We start from the raw sequence: 14,217 nt of genomic DNA on the forward strand, positions 1-14,217 counted from the left end.
GCTGCTGCCTTCCATGTTGGTTCCTGTTATGGTTCCAATTCTGATTGTTGTTTCGAGGATTGTGCTGGTTGTTGCGGTTGGAATTTGAATTCGCGTTGCGGTTGGAATTTGAATTCGAGTTGCGGTTCTGATTCTTAAAGGTTTTGCCATTTGGCTTCAGAACCGCAGGTGTGGGCTTCTTAGGGATGCTGTTAGAGACAACAAGCACCTCTTCTTTCTGGTCTTGTTTCCTTGCTTCCTCCTCGATTCGAAGGCAGGTGATCAAACTTTCTAAGGAAAATTCCTTAGTCTTATGCCTGAGAACATTTTTAAAGTCCTTTCGAGGAAGGAGGTAATTTGTCAATTAAAACAGCAACTTGAAACTGTTCATCAAGGGCCATACCTTCCGAGATAATCTCATGAGCAATTTTCTGAATTTCGTGAGATTGGGCCTCCACAGATTTGTCATCAACCATCTGATACTTCAGGTAGCGACTAACAGCGTATTTTTTAGTCCCCGCCTCCTCTGTATCGTATTTCTTTTGCAGCGCCTCCCAAATCTCCTTTGCTGACTTGTCTGAGTTATAATAGTCATATAGATCATCAGATAAACCGTTAAGAATAAAATTCTTACATAGGAAATCGTTTTCCACCCATGAGTCCAAGTCCTTCTGTTGCTTCTCACGTTCAGTCTGATTGTCCTTGTCGGTCGAGGCTTCAGGGACAACCGGCTTCAGAGCAGTGAGCACAAACGCCACCTTCTTCATGGTCAGATAAAAAAGCATCTTCTGTTTCCAACGCTTAAAGTGCAAACCCTCAAAGCGAAATGGTTTGTTAATATCAACAGAGGTAGAACCAGGACATTCATCGGTCGCAGCCATAGCAGAACAGAACGTCTTAAAATTGATATTCCACAATAGAAAATAAAATGGAACGAATTTACCGATCAATATTTCTGGCTGAGTCGCGGACAAAGTCGCTCTCTTTAAGACGTTGCGCGGCTCTGCCCCAAGTGTGCACGGCAGTCTATCAACCACGCCGTCCCCAGGATAAAACAGCCTCTGATACGAATCCTCCCTGCACCGAGAGAATCGTTCTTGTACACCCTTTATAAAAAAAATTGCTCTCTGAAAAATTCTCGCAGAACCCAGAACCCAAAAGGAACTCTCTGTTTTTTTGTATATCTTCCAAAAAAGGTTCTATCTTATTTATACACAAAGAAATCCCCAAAACGGTCAAAAACGTTTTTTTTTCTTAATAAATCAGAGGAGGATTAAGGATTAAACGGCTAAAAAACGTTTATCTTCAATTAATAAAAATAAAACCGTTTTTGGTATTATTAAAATGAACGTTTTAAAATTAATTTAATTAATAAAATGATATAAACGTTTAGATACCTTTGTTTAAAAAATAAAACGTTAACACCACACCACCCACCCGCCAGCCAGCTCAGCTCGGCTCGGTCGGACGGACGGCGGCGGCGGCGCGCGCGCGCGTGTGGTGGTCAAGTGTGTGAGTCCTCACCCATTCGCACAAATCTGGGTACCCCTTGGGGCACACCCCAAGTCATTGCATTTGCAATATATATACACTCCAAAAAGAGTGTTCCAAATCCATGTGGGACTTTTCCCATATCACACACAAATGTATCAATTTTTAATAATTCATAACAAAAGGTTCCAACACTTTTTTTTTTCTGACTCCATCATTGATTGGGCTGCACGGGCTTGTATTTGAGGATGCATTAGTTACATCAGGATGAAATTATCATATGAGTTATTAAGTTGCATTGGGTTGCCTGGACTTGCATTTAAGGTTGCAATGAGTTGCATAAGAATGAAATGAGCATATGATTTTTTAAGTTTTCATGGAGTTGCATTAGGTTGCATGGGCTTGTAGTTGCATAAAAATAAAGTTAGCATATGACTTTTTAAGTTTACATGGGGTTGCATTGAGTTGCATTTGAGGTTGCAATAAGTTGTATGAGTTACATAAGAATGAAATTAGAAGATGAGTTTTAAGGTTGTCATGAGTTGCATGACCTTGTATTTGAAGTTGCAATAGGTTGTTTTAGGTTGCATTGGACTTGCATTTGAGGTTGCAGTGAGTTGTATTAGTTGCATAATGATACAAATTTGCAAATGAGCTTTTTAAAGTTGTTTTAGGTTGCATTGAGTTGCACAAGACCTGCATTTAAAGTTATAGTGGGTTGCATGAGTTGCACGAGGATGAAATTAGCATATGCATTTTTAAGTTTCCAATTTCTTTTTAAAGTATGGAAAAATTCAAAATTTACCACTAAATAATTAAAAATAGTCTGTAAGAATTTCTTTAAGATGGCATGGTATGCTTTCGAACAAGTAATAAAAAATTCTTAAAGATAAGGAGAAGAACATAAATTCAAGAGAGTTGGGATTATAATAATTATTCTATATGATGAATTGCTTATAAATTGAATTCTAACTAGCTTGGATGGGTTAACTATAAATTAATTTATTTGAGTGAGAATACTAAAAACTCATGTACATATATTACAGAATTCACCATTAGAAGCATGTTGTAAATATCTTTCTTAAATGAAACTATAAGTATATAAATATATATAAATTAATATAGGAAAAAAGATAAAAACAAAAAAAATTGGCAGACATCATCTTCACCTTCAGAGTAAGCAAAATTATCATTGCAAGAAAAGTGTTCAAAGTCAACTATTATTAGAATATGTACTGATGAGAATGAAAGCCAACTAATAACAAAATATTCTTTTTTTATAAATATAATAAAAGAAAAGAATAAAATATTTTTCTCAAGAAAACATAAAAGTAAAAACAGTAGGTGAGTGAGACAACAAAGAAGAAAACATAAAAGTAAAATTAATAAAATAATTTTAATGTAATTTTGAAAAAACATTCACATATAAAAATGAAAATATGTAAAAGATACCGTAAAAATGAAAAATAAAGAGAAATAACCGTATTTTGGGTAATTTTTCTATATTTTATCATTCATATTTAATAAAATATTATTTTTTACATAATTATTTGAAGAAAAAAATCTGAGACTTTCATCACTATACTTTTTATTCTTATTTCTTCTTCTTTTATTCCATATTTTATTTTCTTCAATCAAAATTTTATTCGCAATAACTAGTTGTGTTAGTAATTATGTGCCACTGTCAATTTTTTTAGTGATGTGTGGTAATTGGTTATAATAACAAAAATCAGTTTTATTTTTTAATTGGTGTTGTAGTAACTAGTTACAACTATAAAAATAATTTTGATTTTTTAGTAATGTACCATTATCAAAATATCAACTGAATTGTAACTGGTTACCTAGTGAGATTTGGAGAAAAAAAACTGATATGAAAAAAATAAACTAAATTGATCATAAAGGTAACTGGTTACAGCTATGATTGAAAAACAAAATAGATATGAAAAAAAAACCAATTGCGATGGTAACCGATTACTTTGCCTGACTTGGAAACAAATAGTATCACAAACAAAAAAAGCTAAACTGCTCATAACTGTAACTGGTTACACATTCAAATCTAAAAAAAAAAAACTAATCGTAATGAAACCTGGTTACTTAGTCAGGTATGAAAACAAATTAAGATCTAAACAACACAAATCTAAATTAATCGTTATTGTATCTGGTTACAGCTAGATCTAAAAAAATCAGATATAAATAAAAAGAATCAGACGTCATTGTACCCGGTTACTTAAATAGATCTGAAGAAAAAAAAAACTCAGAAATCAGAACAGATCGTGACTGTAACCGGTTAGAGTTACATTTAGAAGGAAAAAAATTAAATATAAAGTGCAAAAACAGATTTGAAATGACAAAACCAGATGTGAAAAAGAAGAAGAATAACAAATAGAATAGAAATAAAACTAGAGAAGAAGAAGAAGAAGAAGAAGAAGAACCAGAGGGGCGGAGGTACGTCACCGTCAGGGACAGGGGCGGAGGTACGTCGCCGTCAGGGACAGGGGCGGAGGCGCATCGTCGTCGTCGGGGTCAAGGGCGAAGGTAGCATCGCCGGTGAACGGCTGAGATGAGAGAACCAAATGGGGGAGTGTTATATTATTTTATAATATAATGTAATATTATATTATATTATAATATAATGTTTTAGATTAAATAAATGTGACAAAAAGTGTCACATATTGTAACATATAATAGAGAGTTACAATATTTAGATATATGAGATATATCCAAATATGTAACATATTTGGTGTTACAAATTTGTAACTTCCAAATATTACCCATTATTATGTAGATTTGTTGTTACACAATATTGAGATGAATTTTTTAAAGCCATATGTGAAATGGCTGATAGAGATGTGATTTTAACTCCCATAATGTGTATGGAAGTCACAAAATCAAGTGGGAATGAATTTGGAATGTTTTGGAAAATTTGGAAAAATTGATTGCTGGAAAAGGTCTTGCGCCGCGGTGCATGTTTGTCAGGCCGCGGCCCAAGTGGCAAAAACACTCTGTGGGCCGCGGCGCATGTTTGTCAGGCCGCGACCCAAGTGGTTGACAACATCTTCCAATTTTCGATTTTATCTAATTTTGAACGTTTCCAACAGCCAAATAACTCCCAAATTCTATATTTTAATTCCATAAACATCCAATTAATCATTGGTAACAGCCATGGGGGTTGGTGGAATTTGAAATTCAAAGGGTGTCTCAAAACTCTATAAATAGGATCCTAATGCTCACTTGTAAGACACAATTTTTCTATCCATTAGAGCACTTGGCTAGAAAAACCTCAAGGCTTGATTATTCCAGAAAACATTTCCAAAAACCTGTGAGAGATCCCTTAGTGCTTGAGTTAGGGGGAAATAAGCTTTTGGACAAATGTTTCAAACCTTGTTCATGTTGGTGATCCCCAATACTCTTCACTTTGGTAGTGTGAGTGAGAGATGTTTCTATTTTATTTTCTTGTTCTTTCTTTTTATTATATTTCTTTTCATCTTCATATTCTTCTCTTTTGTTTATTTGTATTTCTTATTTTGAGTTGTAATCTTCTTTTATTTTTTGTTTCAAACACTTTACTTTATTTGTATTATTTTGCATAGAGTTGTATTTCTCTATTCTCTTCTTCTATTTCTTCTTTTATTTATTTGTAATTCCAGTCATAAAGTTGTAACTTTATTTAATCAATAATTATTTATTTGTAATATTTTGTTTAGAGTTGTAATTATCTTAACATTTTCATTGAGGCAAAACTATTTTTCCTAACAGGGAGAAGATATGAAGAAAGGAGAAAAGAAAGAGAAATATTATGAGGGAGAGAAATGAGAGAGTGAAAGAGGGTTTTGTCTATTTATAATTATGGTAATCTATTTTTATATTTTATGGAATTACCATATTTTAAACTTTTTTTTCAAAATTTACCATAGTTTGTGTAATTATTTTTTTCCCGTAAATATAGAAACTATATTTATTTTTCCCATATGTATGTAAACTTCTCATTTAATATTAACAAACAAATAAATAAAAGGTATATGTGTTTACCCAAAAATGACTATTGATGACGTGGCAAAGATTTCTCGCACGTGGATTGACATGTGGCGGAATTGAAGGGCAAAGGTGTTGTTCGGCTATCAACCAGAAGCACAACTCATCGTCAGTGTTAATTTTTGATACGACCAGGCTGATCGTGAAGCCTGATTTATTTCCTTCTTGAGTTGTAATATAATATTAACTGCATTTGAATATTTCTTCATAATTATCCTTGATACGCGATTATTAAGGAAATATAGGACACGTTAGCATGTGTAACCCTCCTTAAGCCTATAAATATGCATGAAATAGCTCAAGGAAGAGATTTTGGATTCATGAGGTTTTTTCCTGAATATTGAGAGAGAAAGAGCTATAGTGATTGTTCATTGCTTTATTGTAATCCTTCCAAGGTTTGTAAAACTCAAAGAACCCTAGTTCTTTGATCACGACTTTGAAGTTCAATAATAACAATACACTAAGTGGACGTAGGTTGTTACCTATCATTGGGGCCGAACCACTATAATTCCTTGGTGTTTTTTCCCTTTCTATTAGATTATATTTTCAAGTGTCATTTCATATTTTGTCATACATTTGACTCCGTGTCGTTGGCTAATTCAAGGGTCAACAATATGTTTTATGAATTTTTGGATAGTAGGCTTTAGAAAAATACCACAACTTGCTCTTTTATGGGCTTTGGACTCATAAATTTGTACCAAAAATAACACAAACATAAAAATCTGATTAATATATGATAAAATACACGTTTAACAAATGGGTTTTTAGCACTATTGCTCTCTAAGTTATGCATAGATTGTCAATTTAGTCCCTGAGTTTTTTTTCTTAGTAATTAAATCCTTAAGTTTACTAAATAGTGACAATTGGATTCTTTTATCTAACTCTATCTAACTTTTAACAGAAAAGTTAAGAAAAAAATTATAGCTTAATTTAAAATTCAACTAAAAAAATAATTAATTTTAAAATATTTTAAATAATAAAAACTAAATTAAATTTAATTAAAAAAAACAACACCTTTTATTTCCTCCTCTCCTCGCCCTTTGCAATAATCATGCATATTATATATATATGGAAGACTTTTCAATAGTTACTACCCATAGATGGGTACTAACAATTATGATGATTTGATAACATAGTGACTTGGTATAGCAAGTCACCAATAGGTAAATTTTTTTTTTCTACATTAATTTCGAATTTAGTTATTTTTTCTTTTGCCATAATTAATATTGTGTCCAACAAATGAGAGACACTAACTATATTTAAAAATTGACATGTATTTGAAAAATGAAAAGTTTACAATATTATATTTTCATAATAAATACACTTTTTTCATCAAGTAAACTTTCCAAAAATTTGAAAAATCAAAATTTATTTATAGAAATATTAATTAACAACTATAAATATGGACCATTGATCTTAATCCAATGGTTAATATTAAAGTAACTATCCATGGGTAGTAACCATTAAGAGTGCACCCATATATATATATAACACGTTTACATATTTATATATATACTAGGGAAAAAGAACATGCAATACACTTCTGTTTAATTTTAAAATTGTAAATATTATCAATAATTTTAATAAAAATTGGTTCACTATTACTGTTTTTTTTTTAAATATATATAATAGAATGAATTTTAGTTCTATAGTATATATAAATATTTATATCAATAATCTCTACATATATGACATCTAAACACAAAATTGACAGATATATATATAAATTATAATAATATTTAAAAAGATATTAATAATAGAAATAAAATAAAAACAAAAAAAATCATAGTGTAGACAGTAGTATACATACATAAATTATTTTTAGTTTTTAATGTATCTTGCCATATCCTTTAGTGAATTTGATGAATAAAAATAGCTTCAATCATTTGATAAAAAACAAACTATCACACAAATTTATAAGATAAAAAAAATAATATGTATGCTTTTATTATTTTTAAATAAAAATAATTTAATTATTTAAATTATCATAAAATATCTTTAAAATATTATATTTTAATTAATTAATTAATAATTTATTTTTGTTTAAGTTTATGGCTGTTCTAGTTTTTGAATCTAGCAGTGATAACAAGAGATTATATATTATATGTTTAATATATAATTAATATTATAAGTGAATTTTAAATTTAAGTTTATTGCTAGTTGATAGTATATTATATATATATATATATTTTTTCTAATAAGTGAAGTTTAAGTTTAAGTTTAATTTATAAAATGTATGATTTTATTATTTTTAAATAATTATCATTGTAAAATATCTCAAAAATATCTTATTTTAATTTTTTTAATTATTAATTAATTTTATTTTATTTTATTTAAGTTTAAGTCACGTTTACAATCTACCATTAAATATAAAAAATATTATGTTAAATATAAGAATATTCCGTTAAAGTTAACAGAGAAAAAATAAAAAACTGTTAAAATCGAAAATTTCTGTTATCTATATTATTTTTATATAGAAGAGATATACAAAAATTAATCTTTTTGTGGATTGTAGTTCATCGAAGAAAAGAGAAAGCTTAGAGAAGTGTCAATATTTATTGGCGCAAAATTTTGCTACTTTTTTGTACTGAAAACTTTTGTTATCTATTTATATTAATATATATACATAATATTATTTGTATATATAATATAAGAATATAGGGAAATTTTTTTATAGGGGCTTCACTTTAACCTCTACCGGTGGGGCTCTCAGTATTCTCGACCCGTCAACAGTTTTCGGCGCGATTTTTTTTATGACCGTGTATATTGTAGCTATTTAGAGCATCCTACAAATTTTTAGAAAATTCTGAATAGTTTATAGTACCGAAAACTGAGTTCAAAGATGTTGTTGCATGCGTGACTAATTTTTTTATGCGCATGGAAAGCAACATGTTTGAGCATAGTTTTCGGTACTGTAAACTATTCAGAATTTTTTGAAAATTTGTAGGATGCTCTAAATAGCTACAATATACACAGTCATAAAAAAAATCACGCCGAAAACTGTTCACAGGTTGAGAACACTGAGAGCCCCACCGGTAGGGCTTAAAGTGAAGCTCCTATAGAAGAATTCCCTTATAAAAAAATTAGTCACACGTGCAACAACATCTTTGAACCTAGTTTTCAGTACTGTAAATTATTCGAAATTTTTTGAAAATTTGCAGGATGTTCTAAATAGCTACAATATACACAGTCATAAAAAAATTGCATCGAAAACTGTTCACGGGTCAAGAACACTGAGAGCCCCACCAGTAGAGCTTAAAGTGAGGGTTTTTATTATTAAAATAATATTATTTAAAATATTTTTAAAATAATTATTTTTTTCTATGTAAATTTTAAATTAAATAGAATTTTTTTTAATTAAATTTTCTGTTAAAAAAATAGATGGAGTTAAATAAAAGAATCTAATTGTCACTATTTAATAAACTTAATGATTTGATTGCTAAAAAATAAATTCAGGGACTAAATTGACAATCCATCCATAACTTAGGGGGCAATAATGCTAAAAGCTCTTAACAAATAATATGATAGTTTTGAAGTTGTCAAACTTATAACTCTTTAATTATTAAAATAGTTACAGATTTAATATTCTCCATAATATCAAAATCAAGTCTGAAAGCAAAAGAATAAATAAAAATCATAAAACTTGTTTACTCAAAAAGCTGTGAGAAGCGAGAGCTAAGCACAATAACACTAAAAACTTGGATATCATAAAAAACAAATTAAAATAATAAAAATAAAGAGCAAATCAAATTTTATTAAAAATTATTATTGTTTATTCTAAAATCTAGAAGGTAAATACAACTGTTTTCATTACCAACCAACGCCCACATTTTCGTGCCTTCGAATAATTCGGGTTGGGCCGAACTTGCTCGTATGTGAAAGAGTAAGCCCAATACGGCTCGACCCATATCGGGCCGACCCAAAAATTATGATGTTTGATAATTGAACCCTCCACCTCCTCTTTAACAATCAATGGACTCACCACCAATAAAAAACATTTCTTTGTTTAATTTATAGTTTGAGATATATTTATATACTTTTCAACAATACTTTACACAAAATTATATCAAATATAATTATTAAAATTTGAATACCTACTAATAAATGCTAATAATTTTAACTCAGAAATCTTAAAATAAATTAATATAATTATAAAATTATAAACATTAAGAAAAACAATAGACTTTTATTGTCATTTTAATTTATAGATAATTGATAAATAAAAATTTATTATCATTATTAATGTCAAAATATTGAGCTTTTTATCGTGTCGTGCGCTTTCAGGCTAGTTAGTTCATGCCTTCGGGCTAGTCGTGCCATGCCATGCTCAGGCCTATGTCGTGTCGTGCCGTGCCAATTTTCAATTCGTGTCATGCCTGGCCCAAGCTCATATTTTTTAGTGTCATGTTGTGCTCGTGCCTCCCGGGCTCGTGTCGGTTTCGTGTCGTGCTAAAAAGTCTGACCCATATTTACAACTCTAGATGTGAGTGTTGGTAACTTGAAGGTTTCGCAATTCAATTATTAACAATTTTTTTATATAAGAATGATTATTAATACGTTAAAGATGAAGAATTAAATATGAGTATGATTAATTATGTAATGGTGATCAACATTTTAAAGAATGAATAATAATAATCAATGTTGAAGAATATGTATGTGTTGTACTCTAAAAATTAGTGTGAGTTTAATCACTTAGTTAGGGGTACAATTGACAGATGAATATATGGAAAAAGAAGATGAGTAGAACATCTAGCTAATGATGATGTGAGCAGCTCTAGTTAGGACTTGGCAGAATGACATTCAGGTAACTGGCAGGTCACCTCTTAGGATGATGGTCCAGTTCGAGACATGTAGTGGTCGGATCCCCTTTAGGGCGCTTTGAATATGTTCAGCTCGTGGAAACCTGGTCATGACACATACTGAAGGATCCTGAGAGATTCGGAGGCACTCTATATGATCATTAATGTCCAGGCTGTATTGCACATTTATTGTCCGAGATAACATGAGTATACTCTGTTAAGTAATCATATCCCTATGTAAATGGGAATTATCTTTATTAAATGTTTACCGTATTTATGCACACGGTTACCCAAATCTGTCCAGGAAATTCTACTATAAATATCATGGATCATGGACAGGGAAGGAGACAACCTTTTTGTAATACTGAAACTCTGCAAAAATTGTGAGAGAGTAATAATATTGTCTCGTGGACTAGGTGAATTTTAATCATTGAACCGCGTAAAATCGTGTGTGTAAGAAAGGGTTCATATAAGTTCATTATGGTTTGCAAATAAGCATTAATACTCTTATTAGATTTATAAATCTACTGTTGGCGAAAAACCGCGTCAACAATTTGGCGCTTTCATATAGAGCTTTTTAGTGCTTAATCCTTTACAAGTTTCATTCGAAGTTCATCATGGTGGTTACTTGATCGATGCATGACAACAAAATGGAACAGCTTGGTGGGCAAGAGGCCTATCATACAGTCATTCCCACTGAAAAGGCCCCAAATGTTCAGCAATGTCCTGGGAAGCAACCGGTGGGCCAAGACGACATTGGGAGTTCAACGTCACGCCCACCAAATCCTAATCCAGGATATCTAACAGCCATCGAGATGGAGAATGTCCAATTAAAGAGCCATCTTGCTAGGGAAAACAGACAGATCGAGGAGGTCCTGGCTTGGTTACCCCCTCTTGCAACCGATGTTAATGTCAGAAAGAGGCAAAGTGGGTCCCATAAGTCCAACAGGAATAACCAATCCAAACCTAGTCGTTCTATCAGGACCGCCACTTCGAGCTTTGTACCTTCAGAGCGAAATCACCGAAGTGCTCAGCCCACTAATCATCACAGGAACCATCATCCGCATGTCAGTCGGTCGGTCAAAACTGCGACCCCCAGCTCCGTGCCTTCCACACAGATTCCCAGGAATGCCCATGTAATGCCCTGGTTACCCCAAGACCGTTTCGGTGAACATTGAACCGTGAATTTAACTCGCTAACCGAGTTCTTTGGTTAAAAACGTGTTTCTCGGTGTTATTAATAGGTTAAGGTGGAAAGTCAATCAAAAGGAAATGATATATTTTATTTAAAACATAAAACTATTCATGGGACCATAAAAACGTTTACAAGTTGTTTACGATACAAAATGGTCACTACTGTGTAATATTTACAACCCGTCGATCTAAGCGGAAAAAATAGGGTAAACCCTCTAGTTCCCCTGAGAACTCCTTGGCCGTGGTGGTCAATCGGCCGCATATGTACACATTACCACCTAAGTTCTCCACTCAAGCCTGGGTGAGCTTTTCTTTCCCTTTACCTGCACCACATAGCACCCATAAGCCAAAGCCCAGCAAGAAAACACATAAATGCATGAGTATAATATCAACAATGACCATAATAATCATTTAGGACATTCAGTCCAAAATAGAGGAGTAACAGTTGTAAAAGTCACTAAAGTGGGTTTGTTTCCCATAAGCCATGTGACGATAGGGTCACCAGGGATTTACAAATAAGTGATCTTTTCACTAGCTTAAACAGGATAGGTGCTTGATGAACTAGTCACCAACATAACCTACCTCGTGACCATAAAGTCATAACCATGGGATTTTGCTCCCTAGCCATGTGACAAGCTGTCACCTAGGCCTTTGGCCCTGGCTCTGAGTAACTAGTCTTAGACCAGTCAAGCGCTTATAATTGTCATCGACCTTAGGGTCGGTCTAGCATTAATGCTCCTAGAGTCATTCAACGTTGATATCGATTAGGTCTAATCTTTTATCGGCTTTGCGTTCTTGACGCTTATGCTGTTCCTGACTCTTAGGTCAGTAATACGCGACCAGTGTCGATTCTGAATAGTCAGTGCCATACACAAGTAAGCAAGATTTGCTAAGCATTTAATATGCAATCAATGTTCACATTTAACAACCAACATGCCTCTATAATAATCACACATGTCACATATAGGGTGTAGTTTTCTTACCTTTGGTTCGAGCGAGAATGAATAAAAGAACGACCCTTGAGAATGATCAACCTCTTAGTTCCTTGATGGTCACCTGGTCATAACCAATTATGGAACTCCATCAATAAAATGAATAAAAAAGGTTCCCAAACCAAAACCTAGCCTCCGAGACATCGAGTCCTACTAAACCGGGTAGTAGGATCGATCCCGAGGCCTAAGGCTTGAATCCCCAAGCCAAAAACCTATTTCTAGCCAAAATGATACTAAGGGCCGCGACCCTCCCTGGCCGGCCTCTTTTCAGTTCCCAGCACGGGCCGCGTCCCTCCCTGGCCATGCCGCAGCCCTTCAGCCCTTCGGCCTCTTCCTCCCATTTTCTTAAGCTTGGCCGCGTCGCTCTAGAATAGAGTCGCGACCCCACCTGAAACTCAGCCAAAAACCCTGTTTTCCTCCCTTCGAACTCAATCTAAAACCTCATTAAAACTCCCCCAACATCACCAAGCAAAGCCCCCAATTGCTACCACAACTTACCCACCATACAAGCATCAAAACCCAAGTGAACTTCCTCTAAAAACTTCCATTAATTCTCAACTTAGCACCTTAAATTCCACAACTGAAAACCATAAGAAAAACAGAGTATAACTAAGGTTTCATGGATAAATTCTTACATCAAGATGGATTTAAGTGCTCTTCAATGGTTGAACTAAAGTCCTAAGCTCCAAACTTTGATTCCTTAGCTTAGTTCTTCAAATTGGGATAAAAAACTCCAAAGAAAACAAGAGGAAGATGATGAACGTGAGGAAGGGAAACCTGGCTCTGTTTTGCTTCAGCTTATTCTACAGCGTACTAGAATCCCATATAACCCTTGCCAAAAGACCATATTACCCCTAGGTTAAATAAAACCCTCTAAAGGCTAGTAAGGGCAAACATGACTTTTAACCTCTAAACCTACAAATCATAATTGACGTCCTCCAATTCCCATTATTCTCAATATCCTCAAATACAAATAATTCATATCCCGTTACCCTTTAATTCTCGGCAACGCTCTATTCACCAAAACACCCCGAGACTCACCCCGAGCCCCAAGCTTAAGCCTGTTATGACCAAACCGATAGTTTATATTCAAAGATCGTCTCATGCCGAATAGCTCGAACAAATCCACATTATAATGTGGCCTCAAAAATTAATCACAAACATGTACCCAAAATATACAAATTGCCATCAACGGGCCAAATTACCAATATACCCTTATAATCAAATGTGGACCCACATGCATGCATTTAACATCATATTATAATATAATTCACATAAACATGCATATAATAATTTAATGGCATAATTAAACAATTATGACCCTCTCGTCTACTAATCCAACCATTAAACCACATGAGGGATTTTGGGGCATTACAACTATCCCCTCCTTACAGAAATTTCGTCCTCGAAATTTACCTGAACAGCTCGGGATACTGACTCTGCATATCTGCAACCAGCTCCCAGGTCGATTCCTCGACCTTGTTGTTCCTCCACAACACCTTAACCAAATGTATCGTCTTATTTTTGAGGACCTTGTCCTTTCCATCAAGTATCTGGACTGGTTGTTCCTCATAGGAGAGATCTGCCTCAAACTCCAGATCTTCATAGCTCAAAACATGAGTCACATCAGACACATACCTCCGAAGAGCTAAAACATGAAACACATTATGCACGGCTGACAATGCCGGAGGCAAGGCTAGCCTGTAAGCCACCTGACCAATCCTCTCCAGG

The sequence above is a fragment of the Humulus lupulus genome, chromosome X (genome assembly GCF_963169125.1).
Source record: "Humulus lupulus chromosome X, drHumLupu1.1, whole genome shotgun sequence".
In the NCBI taxonomy this organism is placed as follows: Eukaryota; Viridiplantae; Streptophyta; class Magnoliopsida; order Rosales; family Cannabaceae; genus Humulus; species Humulus lupulus.